General features: G+C 37.5%; 1 protein-coding gene across 1 annotated transcript in view; it reads left to right on the top strand.

The window, feature by feature from the left end:
• Positions 1-12500, top strand: part of LOC136832369 (syndecan-like) — a 173345-nt gene that overhangs the window by 61085 nt on the left and 99760 nt on the right. The gene's annotated exons all lie outside the window — the stretch shown is intronic.

Here is a 12500-nt window from a genome sequence, read left to right as displayed (position 1 = left end):
GCCAGACTCGCCAACCATACAGACCTCTATTCATGTGTCTGTGCATCTGTCAGAAAATATAATAGTTTAGTCAATTAATGTTCTTTTTTTTAGTTAATATTGTAGTCACTTATTCCACCTTACTGGGTTGTTAAGTAAATTGCAGTTGGTTTTTTTATATTGTGTTTATAATTGTATTTCGATGGAGCGCTTGTAAACGCATACTGTATATAGATATAGATTTATCTATCTGTCTATCTGTTTATCCATATATACACTATATAAATAGAGAGAGAGAGAGAGAGACAGAGAGAGAGAGAGAGAGAGAGAGAGAGAGAGAGAGAGAGAGAGCGCTATGTGTGTACGTGTGTGCGTACGTGATGCATTTAGGAGCCTTTATCATTAAATAAATATGCTTTTAAAACCAGTTTTATTTTTTTCAGCATTTAAAACCAATCGTATGTCATAACAACCACGAGATTTTATCGTTTGTTTTCGGAACAAGAGATTTTATGCAATGAGGGTCACAATACCAAAGATATTTTTCTTTATTACTTAATCTGGTAATAGTTCTGTAGTTTTATGTATTTCTTAATCAGGGTAATATTTATGTAGCCTGATACTCTTCACTTTTTGGATGCTTTAAGTAAAAAAATTTTTTTTGTAGAGAACATTGCACAATTGTGTAGCGGCTCCGAAGAATGAATAGTTGTGCTTTGTGTTGGACATAAGCCCCCCCCAACCCTGCTCACATGGTCGGGGAGAGGGGTGTAGGTGGGCCTGGAGTTAGGTGGGCCATCCCCAAAAATGAATGCGCTAGAGTATGAGCACGTATAGCGATAGAAGCAGCGAAACGTGATAGCACTAAAACTTAACGCTCGTATCTGCTGTGACGTGGTACAGCTCACACCAGGGAGAAAGAGAGAGAGAGAGAGAGAGAGAGAATTTTGCTTTTTGTATGGTGGTGATAGGTCGTTGGAATTAATAGTGGTTTATGTGTGTATTTATGTTAATATGTACTGTTTATATATAGGTGTGTATATATATATATATATATATATATATATATATATATATATATATATATATATATATATATACATATATATACACAGGGTTTGATCCTGATGTGAGTCAGAATTTATTTCTATTCCCCACGTAATTGTGTGTTGATATTTATATATATATAAATATATATATATATATATATATATATATATATATATATATATATATATAATTGTATAGTAGTGATAGTTCGTTGATTAATACAGGTTTATATGTGTATTTTTATTAATATATACTGTATATATATACATATACGTATATACTTATATTGTATATACATATACATAATATATGTATTGTATATGTATATGTATATATATACATATATATACGTACATATATTTATGTGTATATATATATATATATATATATATATATATATATATATATATATATACACACTGTATATATACTTTCAACCGAAGCCCAATGAAAACTATATTCTGCAGCACCCGTTGTACAGAGAGAGAGAGAGAGAGAGAGAGAGAGAGAGAGAGAGAGAGAGAGAGAGAGATGTAACCATCGGTAAGAAGAGGAGCATCGAGAGGTGATGATGAAATATGCACAGACGTAGATCCCCGAGGAGATCCATGGCAGGACGGAAGGCATTTTCGGGATACGTGCTGCAAATAAAACGGAATTTTTATGCTCCTGTATTCGCGCGCCTCTGAGAGCCCGTTACAGCGCCGGCCCTTACAAAACCCCGTATGGTGTAAGGCGCTGAAGTGTGTTCTTTTCGAATGTTTGTGTGTGCGTTTGTTCAGGCGCTGGGGCGGCTTTCTTTGGGAAGACGTAGGCAGCGGCGGTGATGGAATTGTGAAGTGGTGATGACAGACTCGCTCTTTAAAAGAGATAAAAGGAGGCTTTTATTGGGTAAAATGGTGATGGGTTCTACCTTGAAAATGTCCCGTATGTAACTATAAAACCGTTTATCACAAGGTTTATATCCCTGTTGGCCATCTTGCCATTATATTCAGTAGTGTGTTCTTAAAACGAACACGTCATCCGAAGGAGATTCTGTTGTAAAATGTTTATAGCTTGTAACATTTTGGAAATGCCCCCCCTGTAGAATTACCCTCCGATCAGCGTGATGGTCGTTGGTTTGCAAGTGGGACAATGACTGCCATTCGATCCTCTTGAGGCATTACGTTATGCGCTTACCGTGAATAGCGACGCTCGCTGAAACCATTCATTCATTCATCCCCCTTAAAAAAAAAAACTGCTCGCAAATGATTGAATTTCTGTCTTCAGTAATCTTTTCCAGTGACGTTAAAAAAAAAAAAAAACTCCTTCGAAGGGACCCCGAACACGGGGGAGAAAGGAAACACAAATGGATTGTCTCGTTACTGTAAAGACAGCAGTGTCGGGTTAGGAGTCCTCTGAGGCCCGTTAGCCTAGTCTCTGTCCCTGCTGTTATTTCGCTTCCTCCTGTGAAGTTAAGACGGGTGGATCGTCTCTCTCACTCTCGTTGGCTTCACCTCCGAGTCGTTGGGATGAAGGTTGACAATTTCCTGGGTGCAAATCACAGTTTTGTGTGTTTGTGTGTGTGTGATGGAATGCGTCGTTATTTCGTCTTAAGATGAGATCGATAACTTTGGTAATTCAGCTTCCTAAATTATTACCTTGATGTTTTGAGTAAATATGGAACAACAAGATTGTATGTAACTCTCTCCTATCCCCCCCCCTTCCCTCCCAACCCCCACCTTCCAGCCTTGATGTAAATTAGAAAGACAAGTCTGTATGTTTTTTATTATTATTATTATTATTATACGCTTTTATTTAGCTTGCTTTTATCTTCGTTTGTTTGTTTGTCTTGGTCAGATCTTGTAACTCAATTTTCCGACCTCTTTCCTTCGTCTGATGGACTTGAAGTTTTGCATGGTTACTCAGTCCCGGTGACATTGCAACCTTGCATGATCAGTAGGTCAGCAGTGACCTCTAGTGACCCTACGTTGACTCTCCCAGTATCTCAGGATTTGTATGAAACTCTTCGGGCTTTTCATACCTTCTTTGACTCGATGGAATAAGTTAATAACTCTGCGGATTTTTCAAACCTTCTTTAGATCGACAGGATATCAATTTCGTTAGCTACAGTCATAAACTGGTTATAATTTCTGTCAAAACTAAAAAGTATAAAATAAAAGATCTTAAAAAATGTTTCAAAACTTGCTTTTATTAAAATACACCAAAAAGTAAAAAATAAATTTTTTGAGACACCGGGGTTTTCTTACAATTAATCATGTCTCCAAAAATAAAAGTGTGGGCGCCAAACATGAAAGAAAATGCTACAAGAATCAAAAATATATATATATTTCTTTTCTTGTAGCATTTCCTTCCATGTATGGCACCCACGCTTTTATTTTTTATAGACATGATTAATTGTAAGAAAATCCTGTGTGTCTCAAAAAATTTATTTCATACTTTTTAGTGCATCTTAATAAAAGTGTGTTTTAAATTTTCATTTTTTTATTTTTTTTTAGCTTTATTTTATGATGTAAAAAACAAAACAAATTGATTTGAGTAAGCTTAATATAAATAAAAACAAGCCCATTTCACCTCCCAGGCTTGATTTAACTGTAAATTAGTGACAACAAGTTAACTAGGAAGAACGTGTCCATATCTATCCCGGGAAAAATAAGGAAGAACAAAGTGAGGTTTGACCCCCTATCGTTGCAAAAGACCCTTTCCTAAACGAGGAAGATTATAGGGATCTTGGAGACACAGAAGCAAAGAAAGAATCCATTCTAAAGATCAGCCGTAGAGGGAAAGGTTGGTGTTTAGAATTTCTTTCAAAACCTGAGTCTTTGTTCGTTGTTCCTTACGTTTTCATTGCATGTCATTTTGTTTATTTATCTATTTTCTGTATTTGTTTTCCAGTTCTGGAATTTGAATTGTTTCTGGAAGTATGAAGCCTTGCCTTCCTTAGTAAGACCAATAAATTCATTTATTTTGTGGGCTTTTTATGGGCTATTTTTTGTGGGGGTTTTTTCGTGTGCTCTTTTGGGCACACGGAATTCTCAAATTCTTGATAGAATATCCCCAAGATTGTAACAAGCAGTTGGAGGTTGTAATTCACGTTCTTGAAATATACCAAGTCGATTCATTGATTGATCTAGAAGCATTACACTGGTGTCGTAACCGCTTTGACAGCTGCTGCCTAAAAAAAAAATTCCTCTAAGCGTATCCATAAAAACAAACATTTTATATATTAATTTATTAGTGTATCTTTTTTTCTTTTCTAATAAGCGATCTATTCTTTCTACATTTCCTATTTATCTGCTGTACCTTCTTTCAGATGAGCACCACATTCTTTGGAAGTTTGAATTTTAAGTCAGAATGGCCCCAGACTTGTTCCATATGAATAGGTGTTTTATCTTTTGAAAAATAATAATAATAATAATAATAATAATAATAATAATATAATAATAATACATACACACATACATACATACATACATACATACATACATACATACATACATACATAAATTATGTACAGTTACTTCCACACAAAATGTATTGTGGATATCAGAAACTTATTCCCTTTCAAAGCATAGAAACCAGTTTTTTTGTGATTTGCATATATTACCCAGCAAAACCTTTCGAAATTGATTGTGTTAATCGTCAGAAGGCCACTTATTAACAAGAATTTATTATCTCAGACAAATTTAAAACCTGAAAATATAATCGACATTGATTCGAGCAGATTAGACCAACCTAGAAAGCCGTAAATGAATATTTATTTTAGCCGTGAAACGAGATGCTGCTTTGTTATTTAAAACGACGAGAGTAAAATGCCGTTATGGTTAGATTATCACTGTTAACGGAGCATCAGTACACAAGTTCCATTACGGCGTGTCGGAGTTTTTGTGAACTAATCAGGGGTCCTGTATAGATTTCAATAGAAACATCTCTAAATGGAATTCTTTTGAATGTGGTTTCATTGTACGATTACTGTAGGCACTACAGAACAAGTAAAAAATGCGCCGAAGTTTCTTCGTTGCAATCGAGTTTTTTGTACAGCCTATAATGCCGTATGAAACTCTTAGCCACGGCCCATTAAACTCAGTCGCGGCCCATGAATCTTTCAGCCACGGCCCTGTGGTGGCTTGTGTTGTTGGCACTTATAGTGGTGCCAGACGCATGATCATGGCTAAATTTAACCATAAATAAAATAAAAACTGCTGAGGCTAGAGGGCTGCAATTTGGTATGTTTGATGATTAGGTGGTGGGTAATCAACATACCAATTTGCAGCCCTCTAGCCTCAGTAGTTTTTAAGATCTGAGGGCGGACGGACAGACAAAACGCCATCGCAGTAGTTTTCTTTTACAGAAAACTAAAAACGTTTATGTGATGTGATGTTTGATGCTTTTAATTTTCTGTCAGATGGTTGCTTCTTCGCAGTACATTTTGAAATTAAAAGGGAAAAAGGACAAAAATCTGAATTCGTTTTAAGTGTGTTGAAAAGGTTGGTGTGAGGCCATTCTCAAACATCTCTTAATATGGAAAGGCGATTACTGATTATTGACAACTAGAATTTATAATATTCGTCTTTGACGGAGGTTAATCTTAAAGGGGGATAGTTATTTTGTTCATCTGAAAATTTCATGGGCTTTGAAATGTTATCTCTCTCTCTCTCTCTCTCTCTCTCTCTCTCTCTCTCTCTCTCTCTCTCTCACACACATACATTACATGCTTTTTAATTATGCTGTTTATTTGCCTTTGTAATATCTTCACATGCCATTGTATCCTACGAAGTCTCTCTCTCTCTCTCTCTCCTCTCTCTCTCTCTCTCTCTCTCTCTCTCCCCCCACTCCCCCCTCCCCACCCCACCCCACCCCATACATTTCATCTCACGCTCCACTCGTGCCAGTGCAGATTCCCAGCAGAGGAAACATTCTCGCGAAATTGCTCAAGAAGGAGGAAGGGATCGTCATGTTATCTTCCTGCTGCAACGCTCCAGTGGGGGAGATATCTTGGCCCTCTTTATTTTTTTCGGGGGTCCTGTATGCTTTAGGGGTTGTGGCTCCTGCTTCTGCTGTTGTTCTTCCTGCTGTATGCTTCCACTGCTTATCACTCCCTGTGGAGAGAGAGAGAGAGAGAGAGAGAGAGAGAGAGAGAGAGAGAGAGAGAGAGAGAGAGAGAGAGAGAGAGAGAGAGAGAGATAACATTAATTTTTGCTGGGTTAGGTCCACTCGTCTTCCAGCTTAAGTATATACGGCGAAGCTGGACTGGAATTTAGAATTGGGAAGGAGTCAGTTAACAAGTTTGTTTAATTCTTTTGTGTTATTTAATCTGTATAGTATTGTTTTTGTCAGTTTTCATTCGAACTCAGACGTTAAATATGTATATATATATATATATATATATATATATATATATATATATATATATATATATATATATATATATATATATATATATATATATATATATATATATATTTATATTTATATATATATATACATATATATATTATATTTATATATATAAATAGATAGATGTATTTGGGTATATATGTGCGTGTGTTTGTAAGGATTTATATATATACCGACAAACTCATATACACAAAATTTATATAATGTACACATGCACACGGTCAGGTGTACATTTATATATATATGTATATATGTGTGCGTGTATATATATATATATATGTATGTATATTTATATATATACACATACATACATACATACATACATGTGTGTGTATATGCCATCCACATACACACACACACACACACACACACACAAATATTTCTGCTTCCTGAAAATTAGAGGCACCGATGAGTGGAAATGGAACCGAAATATTTTTCACCTCCTTGCTGCCCTTAACGTTGCCTACAAAAAAAAAAAGTTTCGAATGTTTATAGAATGCAGATAGATAAAAAAAAAACACTGTTTTCGCATGGCCTGTGTATTGAAATTGAAATTCATTCTGGGTCAGTAAATCAAAAGTAATTTCTTGCTTCCGTTGCTAATTGGTTTCGGGTTTCAACACCGTGGGGAGATTTGCTTTCGACAGATTTTGGATTGATGGGTATTTTTTATATATATATATATATATATATATATATATATATATATATATATATATATATATATATATATATATATACGGACATGTATATATATAATATAAATTTATATATATATATATATATATATATATATATATATATATATATATAAATTTATATATATATATGTGTGTGTGTGTGTGTTTGTGTATTTCCATTGAAGACTGGCATTGTTTGCAGCGATATAGGACAGGCCACCACCGGGCCGTTGTTAAAGTTTCATGGGCTGCGGCTCATACAGCATTATACTGAGACCACCGAAAGATGGATCTGTTATACGCTGTACAGAAAACTCGATTGCACCGAAGAAACTTCGGCGCATATTTTACTTGTTCATATTCACTCTTGAGTTTAGGTTAGTCCCAAGGTGTAGGGAATTGGATAGTAAAGGCCCATTTACGGCCTATAGTGGTTAGGACGATTGTCACACCAGCGAGAGGAGACGGGTTCGATTCCCGTTTGTGCCCTTAGTAATATGTGTAATAAATTACTTGTTCCTTATGGTTAGGTTCGAATCCTATCCGAGGTGGATGCACTTATCAGTTTTATACAAAAGTAACTTTATGAATTCCTCGAATTCCGTCATTATACGACGATGAAAACTATTGTAACAGTACCTCTCTCTCTCTCTCTCTCTCTCTCTCTCTCTCTCTCTCTCTCTCTCTCTGGAGTGTTGTCGTTGGGAAGTAAGCCAGATTGAATTCTCCGTCCCCATCCGAAGTACGCCTGTTTGATTTAGTAGGTAAACAAGCGAATGCTTCAGATTCCCGAATCATCCGTGTGTGTGTGTGTGTTTGCGTGTGTGTGTGGCCTTCGAGGCTTCGTTTCCATAGTCTTTGTTGTAGTTGTTGATACTGTAGTTGTTGTTGTTGTTGTAGTTGTTGTTATTGTTGTACGAGTTCTTGCTCCCTGACCAAAACACGTAGACATTTTAGTTTTCTGAAAAGAAAATTATTGTGCCGGCTTTGTCTGTCCGTCTGCGCTTTTTTCTGTCCGCCCTCAGATCTTAAAAACTACTGAGGCTAGAGGGCTGCAAATTGGTATGTTGATCATCCACCCTCCAATCATCAAACATACCAAATTGCAGCCGTGTAGCCTTAGTAGTTTTCATTTTATTTAAGATTAAAGTTAGCCATAATCGTGCATCTGGCAACTACATAGGACAGGCCACCACCGGGCCTTGGTTAAAGTTTCATGGGCCGCGGCTCATACAGCATTATACTGACACCACCGAAACATAGATGTATTTTCGGTGGCCTTGATTATACAATGTACAGAAAACTCGATTGCGCCGAAGAAACTTCGGCGCATTTTTTACTTGTTTATACTCATCAAGCAAACTGCAAGACGAAGATTGAGCGTGGAAGTGATACCCAGCTTTGCTGAGGCTTGCAACAGACTTCAGCAGCCAGGCGCAAGCAGCATTTGGCCCTAAAGAGGCCGGAAAGGTGTGCAATAAAAAACAGAGTGAAAATTCAAGCGTGAGCCTAACTCCCCCGCCATATAAAATACAGTTAACTGAAAATCGCGACAAACCGTAACAGTCTGATGAAATGGGCAGTGGGTCAAAATGAGGCATGAAAGACAGTGGAGGAAGAGGATAAGAACTGGAGGTATCGTAGATGAAAAATCGTAGTTGGGGTTTCCGAATTTAGAGGTGGGGTGGGGGGCCTTGATCCCACAAGGCAACGAACTGTCTCGCTCCCTTGATCGATGGTTCATCAGAATGTACTGGAATCGATCAGGGTGAGGCCCCTTCTTAACAGGGGAAGGGAGTGGGGGGAGACTTTGGGTTATGGAGGTTGCAGGGAGGGGGTGAGTTCTGGAAGAGGTGGGGGAGAGGGGGAGAGGGGTGGTTAGCAAACAGGTGTCGGGTGTCATTTTACGAGATATCTTCTCTCTTTTTTTTTTTAACTAGCATCTTTTATTTTCTTTGTGGTCGTCATTTTTTGACCTGTCATTATTTGACATTAGTTGGCCTGTCATTATTTGACATTGTTTGACCTGTCAGTGTTTGACACTGGCTGGCCTGTCATTATTTGACACTGTTTGACATTAGTAAATCGGTGAAATCTCTTTGTATACCACCCCTGAGGGTGTTATAATTGATTGATATATTAACACTGAATAGTCAGTAATGATTTTAGCAAGTTCAAATGAATGGGTTTCATTTGAATCGAGAGAGCGTAAGGGAGAAATCATAAAAACTTTGTACTGAAAGGCAGGGAACTACTGTAGCCCATTTTGCATAGATCCATTTGAGTCACGAAATCCTTGCCGTCGATTGCTTTTTTCGTTTGTGAACCTTTGATTTGAATTCATCATTGGGTGATTTGCTTAAATTTTCCCTCATAATTAGAAGTTGGTCTGTGCTGACGAAGTGTGGAAATAATGTGAGAAGCTGTAGCTATTAGCAGCAGTAGTGTTTGTGTGTGTGTTTGAAAAAGTATATATATAAATATATATATATATATATATATATATATATATATATATATATATATATATATATATATATATATATATATATATATATATATAAACAAGTGGTTCCCTTTCCTCTAGTGCCTGATTCTCGCCTGTTCTCTGAAGGCTTCTGTATACAGCCTTTCATCAAAAGAGGATTTGGGCAACAGATCATCTGCGTAGCGCTGGAAACGTTTCACCTTTTTTATTTTCCGAAAAGCGAGCTCACCAGAGTCAGTAAAATATTCAGTAAAATGCTTTTAAAATGGTTATGAGTAAATTACTGTATTCGGACACATTTGCGAGATAGACACTCGGCTAAAATGACCTCGAACTAGGTAAGCAAACTTTGACAGAATAGACTGCCGATATGGTAAGAATAAATAACAATGAGCAACGTGGGGGGCTATTAGATTTAGCAAATCAATAAACGCGCAAAGAAATAAACCGCAGATGAAAAATGGGTAAGAAAAATTATTGCAACAACTCTGGCGTTTCCACGAAAAACACGGGAAATATGATGCAGACGCTGCCATTTCCAATCTGTGTAAGTATAGTGTTTTATTTATTTTTGTTTTCCGAAAGACCTCGCTTCAGTATTTGCCCGTCTTAAAAGGTGGGAACCAAACGTTCGCTTGTGATATTACGGTAGGGAGGAACGTTCGCCTGTAATATCAGTACAAAACGTTTGTTTGTAATATCAAGGAGGAAACATCATATTATGGTAGGATAAACAATCGTTTGTAATATCGGTAAAAACGTTTGGATGTAATATAGAGTAAATTTCGCTTGTAATATTATGGTAGGGAGAAACATTCGATTGTAGTATCGGTAAAAACGTTTGTATGTAATATCATGGTAGGGAGAAACATTCGATTGTAATATCGGTAAAAACGTTTGCTTGTGATATCATGGTAGGAATAAACAATCGTTTGTAATAATGGTAAAAACGTTTGTATGTAATATCATGGTAGGGAGAAACATTCGATTGTAATATCAGTAAAAACGTTTGTATGTAATGTCACGGTAGGGAGAAACGTTCGTCTATAATGTCGGTAAAAACGTTTGCATGTAATATCACGTTAGGAAGAAACATCCGATTGCAATGGTAAAAACGTTTGTTGTAACATCACGGTAGGGAGAAACGTTCGATTGCAATATCGGTAAAAACGTTTGCTTGTAACATCACGGTAGGGAGAAACGTGCGATTGCAACATCGGTAAAAACGTTTGCTTGTAAGTGACAGCAAAAAGAAACGTTGGCTTGCAACATCTGCCGTTGTCGTTCACATAACAGCAGAAAAAGCTGTCGGGAGGGAAAATGTACTCTCGAACCCTTGTTGTCCTCGGCGTCGGTGACCCTGGTAGTTGTGACGCCAGATAACTCTCAATTAATCAATCAATCGAACCCTTGTCGCTGACACGAGTTGTATTTATTTGACTGTCTTGCGCCTCTTGAGATACAAGCTCCAGTCTGGTCTTGTTTTTTTTTTTTTTTTTTTTTTGTCCTTGACGTTCCATTGTTGCGGGTGACACTGGGTTCGTTGCTGCTTCTCAACAAGATATCGTCTTGATAATGGGGTCTCTCTCTCTCTCTCTCTCTCCTCTAGACATCTCTCTCTCTCTCAGACAATCCTCTAGACGTCTATATGAAAGTCAGGACTCTCTCTCTCTCTCTCTCTCTCTCTCTCTCTCAGACGTTATATGAAGTCAGGACATCTCTCTCTCTCTCTCTCCTCCTAGGCATAGGAAATCAAGACAGTCTCTCTCTCTCTCTCTCTCTCTCTCTCTCCTAGACATATGAAATCAGGACAAACTCTCCCTCTCTCTCTCTCTATGAAATCAGAACTCTCTCTCTCCTAGACGTTGAAATCAGAACATCTCTCTCTCTCTCTCTCTCTCTCTCTCTCTCCGATCTTGGAATTAAAGCATTACAATTGCATAACAACGCTCAATTTTCATGCATTCCCACTTAATACACCACCCAATTATCGTACGCATTTTAATTGCCATCAGCGTAACATAAAACACAAGAATAAGCTGTGTGTTACAATTCCGTGTAATTCGAATGAGAGGAGTTCGCTGGATTCGAAATTTAATCCCCGCACCTATCCGGTGAATTTTGTCTGCATTAAGTGAATTTGGTGTGAATTAGGCGAATTTGCATATGCGCATCTTTCATCCAGCCGGTTCTGTCTGATAAAATACTCTGATATCGCTTTTAAGCTATTAACAAATACCGTAAAATGTGTTGTCCTAATTTCATATAACGTCTAGGAGAGAGAGAGAGAGAGAGAGAGAGAGAGAGAGAAATAGCTTTGAATGGAATAACTCCAGTGAGGAGATAAGCGTTACCTCGTCGAGAACCTCTCGATTTGATGGTATGCATTTTGATGGAGCAGCGAACACACACACACACACACACACACACACACACACACACACACACACACACACACACACACACACACACACACACACACACCTCTGTGACTTCACATTGTAGAGATAAAACTCATCATTTTCTCTCTCTTAAATTTAAAAATTCTTGAAACGTGTTTATCTCTCCAGCTGCAAACTCCTGAGGCCGAGTCTCTCTCTCTCTCTCTCTCTCTCTCTCTCTCTCTGTGGCAATTGAATGAGACAGCTATTGGAGATGGTGGCCGGAATCATCCTGTTATGCGTGTATGTTTGTGTGTGTTTGTGTATACGTATGTATGTGTGTACAGTCTTTCGGGTAAGATGTCGACGCTATAAGTTGTATTGGTGCAGATGGAATGGCTGGGTGGAATAGGAATCACGTTCCTTGGTTGTTTTATGTAATGGGAATGCGAAACCTTGTTCCAGAAGGCGTGGATCTCTTCCCCCGCCGTTTTGTTGTTTTTCTCTGCATATTATTTATTTGTT

The sequence above is a fragment of the Macrobrachium rosenbergii genome, chromosome 49 (assembly GCF_040412425.1).
Source record: "Macrobrachium rosenbergii isolate ZJJX-2024 chromosome 49, ASM4041242v1, whole genome shotgun sequence".
Classification (NCBI taxonomy): domain Eukaryota; kingdom Metazoa; phylum Arthropoda; class Malacostraca; order Decapoda; family Palaemonidae; genus Macrobrachium; species Macrobrachium rosenbergii.
Note: the sequence above shows the minus strand (reverse complement) of the source record. Positions and strands in the feature narration are given on the sequence as shown.